The sequence below is a fragment of the Gymnogyps californianus genome, chromosome 5 (genome assembly GCF_018139145.2).
Source record: "Gymnogyps californianus isolate 813 chromosome 5, ASM1813914v2, whole genome shotgun sequence".
Classification (NCBI taxonomy): Eukaryota; Metazoa; Chordata; class Aves; order Accipitriformes; family Cathartidae; genus Gymnogyps; species Gymnogyps californianus.
The window spans coordinates 15320439-15337217 of NC_059475.1; the positions used below are offsets into that span (position 1 = coordinate 15320439).

Sequence of the window (16779 nt, forward strand, 5' to 3'; positions counted from 1 at the left end):
TGAGCTACTGGGTTCTAAGCCTGCACAGTCTTAAGCTTGCAGCTATTGGCTTGTTTGACATTTTAAACTATGAAATACCAACCTATTTTGAAATTGTCCAAATCATTAGTTGTGGAATTTTCCTAGCACTTCATGAATACCACTGTTAATTGGGCAATTAACTTGAAACTACAGAATATGCTGTGATGGCATGATATGATATAAGCCATGTAAAAGAAGGAACAGCCAAGCAACTCAGTATGTTGAAAGATATTAATGAAGTGGCAAAATCTGCCAGAAAAATAATAATGGGTGATTTTAACTACCCCAATATTAACTGGTTGAATAACACATCTGTACATGGTTTGGAGAAGCAGCTTATTGATACTATAAATGGCTTCTTTTTGGAGCAGCTCCTTCTGGAGCACAGAGGAGGAGGAGTTCCACTCAGTTATTAATTTGTGTGTGTGTGTTTGTGTAGAAAGCAAGCATGGGTGTTCTGCTAAGCAACAATGGCCACAGGACAATGAGTTTGAATCTCAATGATGAAGTATTTCAAGTGGTAACCAAATAGTTAATGGCAGGTGGGTGGGAGAGGAAAAATCCATAAACAGCCATCTCAAATGGAAGGCTGTTTTGGAGGAATGAAGGATTTTATTCACACACAGAAACAAACCACCAGAGTTAAAAAGGGGGCGGGGGGAAGAAAGGCTAGCATGTTTCTAGGGTAAAGTACGAGAATCTATGTGGCCTTAAAAAAAACACTCTTTGAAGGCATGAACTCCACCTAAATGCTTTTAACAGGACAGAACATTGATTATTGTTATAGCTTGCTGCTGAATATTGCACAATCTGAAACAAATCTACAATGCAAACTGTGGCAATCAGAATGTATAAATTCAGTTTTAAAAAAAATTGCAGGAAGAGAAAAATTATTATTATATTTTGTTTCAATAATTACATAATTATTCAAGTAAATTGGCCTGTGAAGAGGATGCATATATGCTATCTAATGTACAAATCTAGGAATCTGGAGTAAGATTATACAGGTCTTGCAGCTGTTTTGAGGAATACAGCAAAAAGATAAGAGAATGTGCATGGTTATGTTCCCCTCGTCATTCTCTAAAAGTTACAGTTATGTCCATAAAAAAAAATCTTTAAGAACAAGAGATTAAAAAACAAGTAACTAACTTACAGAAAAGTTATACACAGACACAGCAGTAATAGTCACTTCCTAGCTGTGATTGCCTCGAAGTGAGGTTGTGAAGGATCAGAAATACAGCTTGTTTGTTCCTTTATTGTATTTCAAGACCTGGAGATTTAAGAACATATTAGGTTTCCATAGTGGATCAGAAGAATCCAGCATGGATTGGGCAGCAACCAATACCTGGTATTTCAGAGGCAAGTGAATATACCTCAATTCATACCAAACAAATCTTTGGGCAAAAGATTCCTTTCGAACCCATTCACACTTCTTACAAACATAGATATACTGTCAGGCTTTAATGAACACAGTCAGGAAGTATAAGGACTATTTGCTAGGGTGGGATGCTACCTTACTATATAATCAATTAAAAAAGGCCAATAACCTAGCAATGATAAAAACTTGCCCAAGCAAGATAGGATAAGAGAGTTCTAACACATAACCGTTCTTTAGTGGATACAGGGCAGGGGGGAGATTCAATACGGTTGTAGAGGAAATGGCTTTTCAAAAATTTATATTAAAATCTGCATCATGATTTGGAGGAGGAAATGTTCCATAAAATTAAGACTTTCTAGCCATACTTTAAAAATACTCAGTTAAGAAGCAGCAGAGTGACTTGAAACCTAGTGTTGACAAATACAGAACACTGCATCTTAGAAAGGATAATTTCAGCTATTTAATTTCACTGCTGGATTTTATACAAACTATAATCACTTGGTAAAAATGGAATAATGAAATAAAATGTCAATAGCACAAACAAACCCTGAAGATATAAAAAGAAAAGAGAAAATATCATATCTTTAAATAAATCAATAGTGCATGCTCTATTAAGATAGGGTGCTCAAGTATAAAACATATCTCAGAAATACAGGAGAAATAAAAGTGAGTTCAATGAACTTCACAGAATTGTTTAATAAACCAGGTACATTCTGGAACATTTTTACTTGTCTCTGAAACGCAAAGGGCTGCCTACTTTCCATTGATGGATTGGCTAATCATGAGCCTGATTTGATGTTCATAAAACTTTTGCTGAAATAGGATCAAGGAGTGTTACAACACACTCCGAAGTTAACCACATCTCTGATCCCTTGTGCCTGCTGTAGGAGCACCTCTCAAGTTCTAGGTAGTTAGTTAGTTATGAGGTTATCGGCAGTGAAATTTTTACTTCACTTTCATCTTGCTAAGCTTGGCTTCAGATTCCTGTGCTTTACTCTGGTCACTTCAGCAGATCTAACTGTAGTTCAGTGTTATATCAGTGACCAGGCAATTCTTTAAAAGAAAAGTTTTATATATCGAATACTAAAGCATTTGAGTAGAAAATAGATACTAAACCAGCAGGAATTCCATATACACAGCCAGTTTCCTAGCTAGTCATCCGTCTTCATTCTGGTACCCTACAGTACTTTAGATCTTCTGCAGGACCATGTGTCTCAGTCAGATCCTCATTCCTGCCAATTTCCAGATAAAGATCATCTCCCTTTCTAAATCAAACTTTTCTTTTTATACTGAAAATAAGAACTTTGAATGAAGTCTTACATTTTGTGAACTGTTTCATTGGGGAAGGCGGAAGTGAGAGGTGAAACTTCAAAAACTCATGTAATCTGCTTTGGTTTAGCATCGGAGAATTGGATTAATTACTCCCTGGGGCTTTTTGGCTCCCGCAGGGAGCATCTTTCAGACTAACTTTCAGAGCCAGGATTATACAGTAATCTCTAATAAACCCATAAAGATAATACGGTATTTACACAATTAAGTGTAGTCTTTGAATATTTTATGATGCACAGTACTGAATCCATCACACACATGTATTAAGAACAGAAGCTGCTCCCAGTTAGTTCAAATTGATTTTGTTCAATGTCTTGTTAATGTAGATACCCCAAAATATCAATTCATCATCACTGTGCATGAACTTAAACTACTAAAAGAAAAAATGAATATTTTCACATTATTTATATTTTAATTATTAATGAAAGTGCTGCCAAGAAGCAAAAAAAAAAAAATTTAAATTAATTCATGGAAAATGAATTAAAAAAAAAATATGCACTGATTTTTAAAATTGACCTTTATGCTCTACCTTATCTTTAATATCTTAAAGTAACATTTTTAATGGAGGCTTCATTTTGATCAGCTCTTTTTAATTAACTTTAGAAATGTGAGTGTTTTACAGTACAGTCTTTATCAATTTTTTTATTTAGCTATTAACACTTAGGTTTTACCTTCAACAGACCATTATCAGATTTCTATCGAGTCAGGCTTTGGTATATACCAAGGATCTTGATACATCTAGCAAGCCGTTAACCTCTTACCCCACACTCTCTTGTAACTGTGATTATGATGAATGAGTGGTTAGTTCTAAGCAATTCTGTTTTATGTCAATAAATGAATCAAACAGCCATTGGTATATGTGCATTAAGAAGACAGAGAGAAAATGAAGCTGTCTGTGGACACTTTATAACCCTCACCCTTTTAAGTAATATGATCTGAAAAGTTAATGCTGACATCAACTGTTGGTATTGTTCATCCATACTATAGAATAAGAAATCCTTTGTGTAATTTACATAGAATGAGAAATACTGTATATAATTTACTACTCGCAGCGTGGCTTAAAGAAAATTCTCTTTACAGCTTTTCTAAGATCCTGCATTGTAGTTATTAAGTGACCTGAGACTTTGGTTTTGTGACGAACCACCATTTCTTCTAAAAATATTTTGGCTCTGCAGATGCCAATCACTTGCAGAAAACCTACAGGACTCTGTCCAGGTATGGACTTGTATGAATACTTTGCTTCCACATTCTTAATTCAGTTTCTTAGCACAAATATTTCCTGACAGATTCCTCTCTCGCAGGCATTGTATGCAATTTCAACAGCATATAGAATTGTTTGGATGAGGATTTCCATTTTATTGCTTAGTACTTTTGCAAAGAATTTTTTAGACAGCAGATGGATCTAGTGCATTACACGGATCTCATCCAGCACACATATGGAGCAGCAGTAGAGCAAGGAGGCCCTCGCTTATATCCAGAGCATGACATTCCTTTGAAAAAGCATTTCTAGCAGCAACTTTACTAAATGGTTCAACTTCATCAAAAAGTAAGCAAAGACCACATATGTGGCCTCTGTCTTTGTGCAGTGTGTCAGAAGCTGGTTGGATAGTGCTCTCACCCTCAGTGGCGTCCTCATTTTAGTAAGTGCTAAAGAGTCTAATAGTATGAAACCCTTTGGGTTTATATGAATGAAAACTGTTATTTTGTATATTTTCTCTTGTGGCATACATTTCATTCTTCATAAAGAATTGAAGAAGATTTCTGTGCTATGTTAAATATCAAAATCCTAGAAGTAGCTTAAGTGCACTATTTGTTTATTATAAGAAAAACTGGCTAAAATGAATAGAATGCATATTGCTTCCACAATATGAGCATTCTGTATATCTATTAATTTATTTACTTACTACTAAGAAACAGTCTGTAAGGTCAATAGAGAAGCAGCCAAAATAATGTCTGCTGCACTCAGAAGGTAAATGGGAACTCAGATAGGAACATGCTTCTGTGCCAGCATCATGCAACAGACACTCCTTCTATTAGAACTAGAAGTCCCTAGGTGACCTCCCACAACCACATCGCTTTAGAAAAATTCACGCAGGGGAGTCCATCAGACATCCCAGCTAGAAGCACAGGGCAAGGAGAGGGAACTTCAGATACTAAAAAACAAACAGAATGTTTTGTAATTTTGATTGGACTTCTGTCCTGTTCTCAGCAGATGAATGTCCCAGACATCTTTTTCTCTCCTTCAGTCTTTTTTCCAGACCTTCCTCTCTTCAGGCACAACTACAAAGCTCTGGATGGATGCAACTATGCTTCTATTAGACCCACACTGGCAAATCTGCTTGGGCATCTACGCACCAGGTATTACTGGAGTGTAAAGAAATGACCTTTCCCCCTTCCATTTTGTTTCTACTCAGCTGACTCTCTCTCAAGTACATCTAAAATATGTGTATTTACAGAAGCTTTCTCAGACAAGAAAACTCTTCAAGGCAGGTGCCTTGCTTTTGTATTTATTTATACCTCACATTATATACTGGAACTTTGTTTCTTATTAGAAAATTTGTGTGCTGCTGTAGTGCAAGCATTGCATAAAAACAGTAAGATAGTGTTCCACTAGAAGCAGATTTTATAGTCGCCATTTATAAATAATCCCAGGAAAACAGAGCTTTGAATTGCTGAGGGGCTACTTCATGGTGCAACCACATCATTTTACATTGGTATGTCACAAATGTTAGCAGGAAAGTAGGCAGAAGAGGATCAAGACCTCTGATACCTCCAGCACACACATGCCAAAAAAGTATACAGAGCAAACAGAGCTTCTAGTAAGGCATCACTTTGCTTTCTGAATAGGAATTTTGAAAGTATCAGCTCTTTATAGAAAGAGGTAAGTGATAAGCTGATGAACACCTCCTTGACCAAAATGCTGATGAACAATTACATCTTACAAAGAGAAAAACGGAGATCAACTTTTTAAGAATTGAGTTCAGTATATTGCTTTTCTAGAAAGTATAGACACTATATTTTCCCAAATAAATTAGCTGTAATTCAGTAGAACATCAGATGTTGTCAATTAAACTCATAAAGGTAAATAGTGCCAAAGCCACATATGTCTTCACTTCCTCCAAATAAGCTGTGCCTTCTTTGACTTTATCATCTAAATATTCACAATTTAATAGTTTTCTCCTTTTAAATAAGCTGGTACAAATACAAAGCACAAATCTATTTGGTCAGATGCTTCATGGTGTACATAAACACATTCTCTAAATTTTACATAAACACATTCTCTAAATTTTACATAGAACCATTCCAAATTAAACCAAAAAAAGTATAAAAATTGCTTTAAAAATAAGAATGAGGAAAAAGTATTAAATACTGAGTTGCAAGCGAAGCAAAGCACTCCCTGATGACGTGCTGATTGGAATAAGTGTTTGAAAAGATAAAGTTTACCTACTCACAATCTCAGTTTTGTTGTGTTATAATGTGTGTGCATGTGTGTCCCCATAAGTGTGTCTATTCTTGTTTTTAAACCTTCTTTGAAAAAAATTGCTGCTGTTTGTTTTTAAAGCAATTTGATTTTAGTCTCAAATCCAATTATATTATTTTCACCATATTTTCAATGCAGGCTTTTCACTGAAGAGCTGTTCTCGCAAGACACTGAAGTTTCATGGGCTTTAATACCATTCATTTCAGGGGTTTTTTTCCCCCTGTCAGTGTTTTCACTTTGTAGTAAAGTCACAATAAAATGTTTACACAGAAAATGAACTGCTAGTAAAAAGGTGTACAAGCAAAATTTGTTTTAAATGCTGTGTTATTAGAGGACATTTATTTTGCCATCTGTAACTTTAAATAACTATTGCAGTTTACTACTGGACAAACCTACTTGAGAAGAACAATTAAATAAATTAAACCATGTTAAGACCACATTCTTGAAAAAAGTAACCTTTAGTTAGGACAATTACTCTGTGGGCATAACACAAAAGCACAAATGTCACATTTTCCATGAAATTTACTTTTGTATGAATCATCAATCCTGTTTTCTCCTGAACAAAACTAGCCAAATATGACAAAAAAACCCCAAAGTTGTCTGAACTGGATGATCCAAGTAATTACATGTTACAGCAGAATGCATCTATGACAAAACTTTCAAAAATTTGAGGAAAAAGTTATTATAGCCCCTGGTTGAAATAGCTTTGGTATAGAACTACAGCAGTATTTAGCTGATCTTGCTGTATTCCCATATAAAAAATATGCACAGTTTCAAAGATCAATCTTCCTAGCACTGATCTACAGTCCTTTCCTTTGGAGTATAGATCAAATAAACACACTATAAAAACATGCCCCAATATTATAGCATAACATGAAAAAGGTATACACGTCTCATTAACATTTTTAAAATGCTGCTTAGAATTGAATCTTCTCAAAACTCCTTATATATGCAAACTTTTTGTCTTCCACACCAACCCTCCAAAGCTCCCATCTTATATGGTATCATTTGATTAGGGCCTATTTGTTCAGCCTCAGGTCCTGATTCCGATTTCATCAGCTTCCACGGTCACCTCACACGAATAAGTATTTGCAGAAATCAAGCCTTTAAACTGAAAGATACCTGAGGTAACAAGCTGTCCTATTAGTCTACAGAGCACAGTGAAAATTTATGACAGTGTACAGATTACTGTTACTGAATAGTGAGAGTCTGTATCTGCTGAACTAATGTATACTACCTACAGAATACTTGTAAGTTCAGAGAGGTACAACAGAGATGATTTAAGAAGATGTAAACCTGTATTACTACAGAATGCATACTTCAATCCTGTTTTCAGTATGTGAGGACACACCGGGCTGAATCAATCTGTTGTACATCTTACTTTTTTTTTTCAGTTTATGTGAACTTAAGGTTTGCATATGTTCCTAGATACATAGGGCTAAATACTAAAATAAGTCCTTTAATCAGAGAACAAGAACAGTCAGCCATAGCGTTAGCTTCTCCAGATACTCATGTCAATGTGATTGAACTCTGGGTTGCAGAGAATACCTATAAAAGACTAGACTGTGGTTCATTTTGTACAGTCCTTTTGTATAGTCCTTTACTTGGCTTCATTGGTAAGGCTGCTGAACCACGTTCCAGCTCTCATGGTCACAATACTGTAAGGTGTCTCAACTGTACTAACAACTTTTTCTGCAAAAGCCAGTGTACAGTTATGTGATAACAACAGTGCATACTTCTCATTAAAGTTTAAGTACTTACTTGATTGACCTAAACACAAACATTGTTTTCAAAGTACTTTTTATGTCAATTTTGTTTACCACAGCTTTTTGTCATCGTCAACCAAGAAAAGCAGGACTCAGATCAGGAGTCCACAATATAATTACTAAAGCACTTTATATGTTCATAATACTACATGAACATGAACTAAACAATACTTACAGGTTCTCACACAATTAGCCTGCTAATTACAAAGTTCACCATGAATATACCATTGTATTTATTCCATTGCTTTGATCGGAAAGTATACTCTATATTAAGGTATAAAGAGGTACTGTTTGTATTGACTGATATATTACTATTTCCATTTATAGATGAGAAAAATGAGGCAAAGAGAGCCTAACTGATTGTTTGAAAAAAACATGCAGTGGCAAAGCCAGGAAGAGTTACAGCAAATTCCTCACTCTCAATTCAGTAATCACTTTACGTTGCCTTCTCAGAATTATTTTTCAATGGTAATACTTTTTAAAAATTGTTTATTTTATTTGATAACAATATTTTCTTTAAATACGACTGACAATGCTCATTAAAAAGACGCTGACCTGTAAATGAAGGAAACTGCAAATATAATAGCAAAACCATATATGAAAAAGAACATTTGTAAAGAGGAAGGGTTAGTACAAATTGAACACATTTCCATATTGAGAGGAGAACCAGCCATACTTTTCCCTGATGAATGTAGTTTTGTGAAGATCTTTTTCCACAAATGATTGAATAAATATTTATTCATAAACTATATTTGTGACTTAAGAGAACAAACTGCGTAGATTGGTTTCATTTCTACTACATCATACAAGAGGTATTGCAATAATTTATATCATGCCAAGTCTAAGTCCCATTAGATTTTCCTTATTATACTTGACTAAAGCTGAAGACTATCTAAAACAGCAATTCTGAAAGCTTTCTATTTGTTGCGTAAATAACTATCTTCCTCCCAGATCCTCTTCTCTAACTTTCCCTTTCTCAAAGCATTTATGCATAGGCCTAGTCCCATTTGCTTTATTTGAACTTGGGCATACACTGAAACATATTCTTGGGCCATGGCCTAAATGACTACAGTCTCAGTCATTTTGCTGCAACCATAAAGGTCAGCTTTCTCCAGGGCATACAAAAATACATTCCCAGTTCAGGAGATATTGGTCGTCCTAGTGTTTCCTCAGTAAACCCACGTAGCATTTCTTCTAAAAGTCCTGTCAGTCTTGAATCACAGCCCCAGTTCATTTCTAGAAATAATTTTCATCACAACAGCAAGATGCACTGCTATCATTAGCAAGTGTCACAACTGATGTGTTACTGTAAGCAACACTGTTCTTATTATTATTATTATGAAAACCAAAGGAAAGCTTGAAATAACAGGAATATTCACTGTTAATTCAAGCATCTGTAGTGCCTCTGAATAACTGAAGCATAAGTTGGTAGCAAAAAACTACAAAAAGTTTCTAAGTAGTTAGGTACATTTCTTAATAAAAGAACATTCTAAAACTCTGATATGACAGCGACATTCTTCATGTTAAAAGAGTATTAGAAAGATGCACATAACAGGAAAGTTAATCAATAAATACTTACAAATACACAAGAAAATCAGCCCCAGCTCCCAGAAATCACTGGTAAGTTGCTTTTGAATTCATGAAACTGACCTGAAAACATAAAAGGAAAAAAAGTTGAAACAAAAGAAAGCCCAGAACTGATAAATGTTACTTTTTTATTATTGTAGAATAGTTATGATTTTTAACTATGAACTAAATAAAACAGAACACAAGACTGTTGTCACTATTTCAGCCAAGTAATTTACACAGAATTTGTTTCCAGGAAGCCAATACCAAGAGAAACAATTATTTCATTGTTCTGCATCTCACACCATAGCAACCCAGTCCATTACGGCTTCTAAGAACTGTCATAAATGCAAGCACGGTTATCTTTTAATAAGGAGAATAGCTGTGTGGGGGTTTTTTGGCTGGCTGGGGTTTTTTGTTGGGGGTTTTTGGTTGGTTTTTTTGTTTTCAAGTGTTACAGAACATTCATTACTTTTTCCAAGTATTTTGTTAACAGCATTTTGCAGCTTAACTGGGGTAAAATAATATTTTTTAGGTGCGTTTAACTGGAACCCATCTAAGGCAAAAGTCATACAGAAAGAAAGACTAACGATTTTGTTCTCCTACGGTCTAGATCCTGGTTAGAAGCTTAGCCTAAGTACAATGCATTCACTATAAGGCATGATTAAATCCAACATTCTTTTTCCTGCATACCCCTCAGTTCTAGTTGGAAAGGTAACAGATGCGACTCAAACCCACAGAGCTCGCCTTATAAAATTCTTTAACTAGCACAATGACTCACTTTATGCCTCTAAATATCCATGGTTTCCTCTCTCCAGAACCCCCATGCATTAGAAGGTAGTTCAGTAGTTTATTTTTATTGTTTGGTCTACATACAGCACATTTTTAGTTCTTATGAAAACAAAGAAACTTTGTTGCACAGCCCTTGTTTTCTTTCCAAAATGTGAGGATGGATATGGGTAACATTAAACTGAAAATAGTAATGGAGCCTGGGCAACTAGTTTAGGTCAAAACCTTTTTGTTCTCTGGGAGCTATCTGATTAATTTGCAGTTCATAAAACAGTGGGTGTAAGCTCAGTTTAAAAACATGTAACTATATTTAAGATGAAATCATCATTTTTGTTAGCCTCCAGTAATCTTTAAGAAACACCTTCCCACAACATTTCTGTATCCTAAAGTGCACCAGCCAGTACTGCACATTGCCTAGAGACAAGGAGAGAATACCAAACTTATCTTGATGTAGAATATCCTCCTTATTTCATACACCCACCCTGAAGTGCATATTATTCATTCCAACCAAGCCCTCCCCCATCCTGAAAGTACACATTTAATTGTGTCTTCTCTCCTATAATACCAACAGAGAGTCAACAAATCTCATTTCCTATATCAATGCAGTGTTATTATATATTTTAAAAGCAAGTCTGAATCTCATTATCAGCTGATTTATGCCATTAGTGTGCTTTGGAGCCACCAATTAAACAAGGACAGTGGTTCATAAGGTCACAGTTAATTAATCTGAAAGAGTATAAATACACTTTAATGCACACCACCTCATGTAGAGAATTTAGGAACAAAGCACCAAACCTTTATTCTGGGCAGGCAATTAGGGGGAAAGGTTAAATATACAAAATTTTAAATTTAGCTTTAGCACTCTGTTAATCTATCAGGAAAAAGTTCAGTTTGGTAAAAAATCCTGCAGAATAATATGTATGTGAAGCCTTGATTCTTACAGCAACAGTGCAAGTCAGGGAGAAGGCAGAACAGGGCTAACCATACCCAGCAATCCTGAGCAAACAAAGGCTTGTTGCTCAGATAACACCTCAGAACTGGGAATCAGCTGCAGGCTTATCCATTACGTAGCTGGTCAGGGTGGAAAAAACAAAAACCCCAACTCCAAACAGCCCAGTCTATTCAAAATGGATTCATCTGAGCTAGACTGTTGTATTTAGTATATCATACAAAACTGACTTTTCCTTCAACCACATTCCCTTAGTAAATTTAATAAAATTGTGCAGCCAAGTAAGTGTTCAGTAATAGTAGTAGTCTACCAACACAACCAGAGTATAAGTAAAATGCTGAAAACAATCTAATTGACCAGAAATAGTTATTCACAGTGAAAATTCAAGTATGAGGTACCTGGAATTTATATGGAAAAAAATGATACCTGTTTCTTACTACCTTTACTCATTTTACCTCGCACAGTTCCTTGCTCAAAAGACAGATGATATAGCTAACACACACACACACACAAAACAAAAGTAAACCTCATGACCTAATTAGATTAAGTAGCTGCTAACTATTTTTTTTCTCTTCTACATCTGTAGTCCTATATTCTATAGCCTCGCATTACTTTTTTTCTTTTTAGCTTTCCAGGTAATTTTTCTTAAACTGAAAAAAAGAATTGTTTTCTTATCCATGTAGAGAACCCTCTGTTCATCAAACACTAACATCATAAAGTTTAATACAAAATTCCTATCAGGTGTATCCTATATAAATCATATAATTAAATAGAAATTTATTACATAAATAAAATAGACCAAGGACTAATACTATACAGGTCAGTAGTTGTTCCATGCAGGTTTTTATACCTGTCTCTTTTATTGATAAAAGACTTGCATCATGTTTTTAAAGGTGTTTGGGAGGCCAGCTCCCACTGATGTTGAGAAGAAAGACCTAACCTTTCAGAAGTCTAGCCCTTATTCTATTAGCTTAAACCATTTACACTTTCACTTTAGATGTCTCGAGTTGAACTCCAGGTGACTACACAGGTGAATAGTTGTTGCATAAACATATGCAAGAACAAAGTTTTCTTTAAAGTATTCTGTTGATTTAATTGGTACAAGTCCCACCAGAAACTTCACTCAGATATTTTGCAGTCAAAATGCTCTCAAACCATTCTCAATACCTGCAATTTCTGCAGGTATTTCAGATGCTTGTTTGGAAAGTTGCTAGCATCCTTATCAAAGACTGGCTCTCCCAGTCCCACTATGAAAGAGGAAAAATAAAGCTGTAAGATCAACTTATGCTCTGATTTCAGGTACCTTTGCCAAAAGATGTTTCATACTTAAATCAGCGCATAGCATGAACTAAACGAAAAAGGTTATGTTTTCTTCTTCAAGTACTATAGCTGACTTTCTGTTCTACTACTCTGTTAAAATGCCAAAAGTTTTGACGGCAGAGGAAAAACACAGCGTAAAGACCTAAATCTGTGTAGCAGTGACTCCAGTGCTCTGGTACTAATCAGCATTTCAACCTACAAGCTGAAGCATGGCCGCAAGGCAGGGGAACTGAGGCAAAAGCAGATGCAATATAGCAGATCTGAACTTACTGGCTATACTTCTGTGACACGTACTGTTGAAAACACCCAGAGGTAACACACCATGGACTCCCAAGTCTTGGAAAGCAGAATAAAAAACCCAAACACAAACTGCCAACACCATGAAAACAAGAAACTACAAAGACAGGGATTTACAAAAGGACTTTAGGGTTCAGGCAACCCGCTTTCAATGAAAATACAAAGGTTTATTATCTCCTTGTTTGCCTCAAAAATTCCATTTTAGAAAACCACAAAAAGGTTACATTTTAAATGAAAAGGTTTGCTCACAAGCAAACATCATAGCAGTTTTCATGGTTTTGACTGTTTGTTTCTTTGGGGTTTGTTTTTTCAAACAGGAAAAGGTGTCCTAACATCAGGTAACATGAAATAAGACCAAGGTCATTTCTGCAAACACCAAAAAGTCACAGGCCTGGCTTAAAAGAAGGGTTAATAAAGTTAACCATCTCTCATTGACTTGACTAAGAATAATATACAGTCATCCAACAATTTAACAGAATCTTTCAAAATAACTCACTTCTCAAAAAGCTAAGCTTTTGCTTGTCTTGCAAATGCATATTGACACCAAGAGAATGCTGGACATAAAACAGATTATGTACATCACTAAATGACTGTAGGATCTTGTATGCCCTCAGTGTTATGAACCAAAGAAAATTCCATAAATAGCCATATGTCACTTATAAAATAGTCCTCTTTTTGCCCAAACACCATCAGCTCTAATAATTCCAAGAGATTTTAGTTTTCAGAACATAAGATTTCACCACTTTTGGAAAGCAGAAAAAAAATTACTCATTTTATAAAATCTTTACTTAAAATATTCTGATTTTTCTAAGATAGAGCCTTTACAGGTAGTCTGTAGTTTCTGTGCACAGTCATCAGTGAGCATGAAGGAAGCCTGCAAGTAAAAAATGGAAGCAGTTATTTAGCAAAAAGCATGGCATCATGTTATATCATTTGAGAATGTGGCCTGTCATTGTGGGTTGCTGGGACTAAAATATGTACCATTCAACAACTGTTAAAAAACTATTTTCAGAATTATAACATGATGTGAAATGAGAAAAAGGAATAATACAGAAATGAAGCTATACATTTAGGGCCTGAATCACATAGCAATTTCACACCCTGAAATGTGCAAAATTTCACAATTAAAACAACATTAATGACCTGTAAGCCCCTAGCCACAATCACAAAAATTAAGGAGGCAGTAGGCTGATTATGATGAGATCCTTTGAGTTGGATTTCTAAAAACCTTACTTAATTCAGGTAAAGGGCACATTTTCAAGATGATTCAATGAAGAATGTTTTACTTACACACAAAAAACTCTTCATACATGATCATTTTGAAACAGGAAAGTAAACACAGTAATTAACCACTATAGATAAGACTTTCTACAAAAGAGATGACGAAATTCCTGTTATATTCCCTTTGTGTCACTTCTCTTCAATGGCCCAGGATTGTATTTGACTGCCTTTGCTGCCTTGTTTCTTAAACTGTTTACTCTCCTTGGTTCCATGCATTAGCAAAAAACAAACAAACAAAAAAACCCCAACCAAACCAAAACAACCACAATGTTGTTTCCCTAATGCTTTTCATTTTAGAATAGTCCCTCTGCAATGATTCTCATTTGGATTTTTGTACTCTGTAACAGAGATTGCAGCCAAATGATCTATGAAAGGAGAAATCAGAGTATACCACCTGTTACGCAAGTGGTCATTTTAAAACACGTTGCATCACAGTGAGGTAAGAACAACAACATGGTGCATGCAATGTAAAAATTGGTCTCCAAAGCTCTGTACTCAGTTGCTGTCTTTGCTATAGATTTTCTGCTCAACCTTCAGCAAAAAAGTTTCTTTGTGCTTCTCAGTTCCTTATTCACAAAAAGGAGCTACTATTTCTTCCTTCTGTAACAGTGATGCTTTACAATTCTACATACCAGAAGCTGTGATGTCGTTATTGCAGAAACGAGGCTCAAAAAAATACCTAAAATAGGATACATGTCCACAGAGTTTTGCAGGGAGATGTGAGCTCACTCTGCCCACACTCGGAGATGACTGGCCACAAACCCACTCTAATCCAGTTTAGCTATGGTTAGCACTTACGTAAACTACATGACTTCCAGTTTAGAGCAACCTCACATCTGCCTACAAAAAGCATGTCGACATACACATACAATACATGGTGTTTCTGTAAACCACCTCTTAAAAAAAGGAACCCCACAAGCATCACCACTTTTGCCAAACCCCACAGCGTGGTTCACAAGACAGTTGTTCCCTGTCTCTCCCAAAAGGGTATCATTCGGTAGTGGCACATTATCTGGCAGCATTATGTTATATAACTGACTATAAGAGCTCCTTATGATCTCTTCTGTAAAGGCACATGCATTCACAAAATTGCATTATGTCTTCAATAGGCAGCTCGTGAAGGTTTCTCTGCTGTGTGCCTGCATATCTATAAAGCATCCAATCACTACAGGACCTGAGCACAGAATACAAAATTAAGGTCTTTTGGCTGTATCACTACATAGCATAGCATCAGGTTGAGACTAAAAAGGATTTTGATGAAAAAAGTACTGCACATGTCCAACTATTTTAAATGTATTATTACACCTGCCACTAAAATTACACTTGAAAACACCAAAACCATCTAATTCACTGTGCAGATGAAAGAAATACCTAAATATTTATTTATTCCTTCATATAGAAGGAAGGGGGCTAGCATCCCAGATCTGATAAGCTCTGTACTCATACTTTCAAGCAGATAAGAACACAAGACATACACCACGCTGCTTGGAAGGCTGAAGAGAGGAGAGGAGGAACTCCAGTTATAACTCATGGGTTACAGATAGCAAAAGCCTCCTCAGTGGCCTGCAGTAGGTTGGTAAGTGCTGCTGGCTCCCTGCTCCCACATCAAGGGGCTCAGATTTCCCAGTAGTTCCTGCACCAGCCCACTGCCACTCACGTGCTGTAGCTATGACACCAAAAACACTTCTGAATTTCTTGTGAGCTACATGCCATTTTAATAGCCACAGGCTGGGTCATTCCTAATCAATACAATCGAATTAAAGAAAACAGAGAAAGCTTTCAAAATGGGTATGTTTCTGTAGCGTTTACATATACAGATCCATGCGCTGAAGGCTCTCCAAGGCAAATTAAGCCCAGAATGAAAAGTTACTGCATTACAAGCCCCAAGAAGTATGACTGGTGTTCCAAATACCAGAAAACCTTCCAATATGTGGTACTGTTAGAAGGCCATATCAAATACAGGGAGAGTTTTACAGCAAATACAAACTGCACTTGGAAAGTTACTGTCTACACCTAGAGAAGCAGAGGTGTGCAGAGGACATGGCTTGGAAACAGCATCCAGGGTCACTCTTCAGAGACTCACATTTGTCACATAACCATGGAAATCAACCACACAAAGACCGATATGGCAGCTCGGGCATTGACCTGCACTATAATATTTGGCAATTTTTTTCTCTTCTTTCTCTCTGTGCCTCAACTGTACTTTCTCTGTTTGGAACGACAGCTTTTTAATCTCTTCCTATGTGTGTACAGGAACTTGCAACCATAACAGGGTCTCAGGGCACTACTGTAATACAATCTCACGAGGGTTCTCTAGATACAACTTTAACACAAAATAATAACGTTTTTGTTTATTATATAATATTATCATTATGTAGTAATTGCATTATGCAAGAAGCAGAACACACACACCAGGAGCTGTTAGCCTACCACACTGATGTATTTTTTTCTTGACAAACTGTATTAGAATTAACAATACTGTTAGTAGGTTTTGGTTCCCTTTATCTTTTGAATACATAACGTGTCACGTTCCCTGCTCTTTCATATTCAGACCAATGTTTAAAGTAATTTTACTGAAGAATTGGCTTACTTTGTTTAAAAG

The 16779-nt window shown here is 35.9% G+C and overlaps 1 protein-coding gene across 2 annotated transcripts in view; it reads right to left on the minus strand.

Annotated features, from left to right (window-relative positions):
• SOX6 (SRY-box transcription factor 6) overlaps nt 1–16779 on the minus strand; it is a 378275-nt gene that overhangs the window by 316040 nt on the left and 45456 nt on the right. For both annotated transcript variants that reach the window (XM_050897879.1, XM_050897880.1), the window contains exon 2: nt 9555–9625. The gene's annotated coding sequence lies outside the window, so the exon portion shown is untranslated. The remainder of the gene's footprint in view (nt 1–9554; nt 9626–16779) is intronic.